Consider the following 2,657-nt stretch of genomic DNA (forward strand, 5'->3'; position numbering starts at 1 on the left):
AAATATTTTGCAAAAGGTAAGGATGTTTTTGGCCATCATGGACTTGGAAAAGGCGTATGACAGCTCATCCTAATGGAACCCTTGACAATAGTTTAGACTTTGCATAGACATAAGACACGTGTCCCCACCATGAATTGTTTTGTCTCCACCAATTTAATGTGATCGCTTAAAAAATATATATATCGGCCGACCAAAGTTTTGTTCACCTAGCAGTGCAGCAAGGGTTAAATCACATTTGGTGCTAAAGTGCTGATGCATAGTACCAATGTGATTGGCTGTGCCTTTCTCCTTTTTCATGTTAGACTTATTTTTGGTTATAATTTTGCCTCCCACCATGCCAAGACCAAATTTACGTCCTTGATCCAGGATAATTAGACGCCAGTCAGGAGACATCATTTGTTTCTGAATTTTAGGCCAAGACTTGAGTCTCTAAGAATATTTTCTTACCCAATTTCAGACCTTGCTGTACCTGGCAAGGTTCCTCAGACGGTACTCCGCTTTAAAATGATAGAATTATTTTTAGTCCCTTCAGCATGTCCACGGTAATGCCCGAGATTAACGGGAGTACCATAACAGCCGTCCAGAACCATTTTGGTCTGTTTCTTTGGAGAAATTTCCACACAAGATTAGTGAATCTCACTGTGTCTCCAGGAATAAAAACACTATACTTTTGTCAAAATGTTTATGTGCACACCAAAAAAAAAACTAATTTATATTTAGTCCCACAAAAAGCTGGAATATTGTCAGAATCAAATGACCACCTCTTTGAATGACTTGGAAAACTTTGTACTGCTGCTCGAAATGCATTACAGCCTGTTTTAACCAGTTAAATGACTACCAATGATCCCTAATTTTGTAAAACAGAACCGGACAGTCTCAATGTGTCAATTACTTTCTTAGTAAACTATGAAAGGTTATCACATTTCATAATATCCAGCTTTTGCAGATAACTGTACTGTCGTCCATAATTGGATGTAGGGATGATAAGGTTACACCTGGGCCGGCCTCGTTTGTGGTAAGGATGAGGCGGCATACAGGAAAAAAGTGGAGAGGCTGACAAAATGGTGTTTGAAATGTAAATTCATATTGAACGCAACCAAATCCAAGGAAGTCATACAAGATTTTACTAGGCCAAGCACGGACCCAGCTCCACTCATCACCAATGGAGATTGTGCAGAGGTAATCCACTCCTTCAAACTCCTGGCCGTGCACATCTGTGATGACCTCTCCTCGTCTGCAAACACCAGAGCTGTGGTAGGGAAGGCCCAGCAGCAACTCCAATTTCTGAGCGTGCTCAGAAAAGGAAACATGGAACAGAAGCTACTGGTGTCTTTTTACAGAGCCCAAACGAGGAGCATTCTGGCATACGGCATCATGGTGTGGTATGCTTGAAGCACTACTGCAGACCGAAAAAAAGTATACAGAGAGTCATTAACACAGCCCAGAAAGTCATTGGCTGCTCTCTGTTCAGTCTGGAGGATATTGCCAGCTTACAATACCGGAGCACAGTCAATAACATAATAAAGAACTCCTCTCACCCTGGCTACTATCTCTTTGACCTGCTGCTTTTCAAAAGGACTAAAAGGCTCAAAGAGAGTTTCTACGTCAAGGCACTGGGCAGGGGACACCCTGATTTCTTTGTCAGCCATTCTTCCTTGTAATTTTTTGCCTACTTATCCTAACATTCTTTCAGCTTATTTTTTTGCTCAAGTCAAGTCATGTTTATTTGTAAAGCCCTTAATCACAAAGGGTCTCAAAGGGCTGCACAGACCACAGATTATTGCAAACCACGGACAATTATTACACCATCCCCTGATCTAAAACCTACACAAGGGCAAGGAAAAACTCAAAAACTTTAACATGAGGGAAATGAAAATATAGAGGATCGTGAGCACTGAGATCCCCGCCCCTTGATCTTGCATCTTATTATTCGTGTTATATATTTTTCTTTTTGTCTTTTTTTTTACTTATTTCTATCAAGTCTTTATTATATGTTATTTCTCGAGTGCCACGTCTAATCTTGCTGTAAACAACCAGGTTCGGGTAGGGTTACTTTAACTTGATTACTTTCAATTACTTTTGGATTACTCCAATACCAAATGTGCTAATAGAAGACAAAATCAACTAAATATGAATAAAATTACAAAATTTTGTGCAGGCTTGGAATACATGGAACGGCAAAAATGATGTTGGCAAGCTGTTTGGATTTATTTTCATTTTGTTTCTGTCGCATTTTATGTTAGTTTTGCCGGAGATCAAAGAGATCAAAGCCAGGAGAGAAAGCTTACCACGTGTTGTGAGTCATAATTGTATTCATATTTAGTTTCTTTTGTCCTTTATTAGCATATTTGGTATTGGAGTAATCCAAAAGTAATTGAAAGTAATCAAGTTAAAGTAACCCTACCCAACCCTGTAAACAACGTTCACTATGTTGTTACAAATGACAATAAATACAATTGTAATATTCTTTGCATTGAGACTTTGAAAATTAGGAGTAATAATGTTTAAGACGCATGGTAAATATGAATAGATTCTAAAGCTTAATTACGAAATGACTCACTAATACCACACGGTTTAGTGAAGTCCTCAATGCGCATGCCCGTAAAGGGGGCGGGACCAGGATGTGGGCCGACCTCTACTGTTGAGTGTGTGCGTTT

This window comes from Urocampus carinirostris, chromosome 7 (genome assembly GCF_059441175.1).
Source record: "Urocampus carinirostris isolate Australia breed hairy pipefish chromosome 7, RoL_Ucar_1.0, whole genome shotgun sequence".
Classification (NCBI taxonomy): Eukaryota; Metazoa; Chordata; class Actinopteri; order Syngnathiformes; family Syngnathidae; genus Urocampus; species Urocampus carinirostris.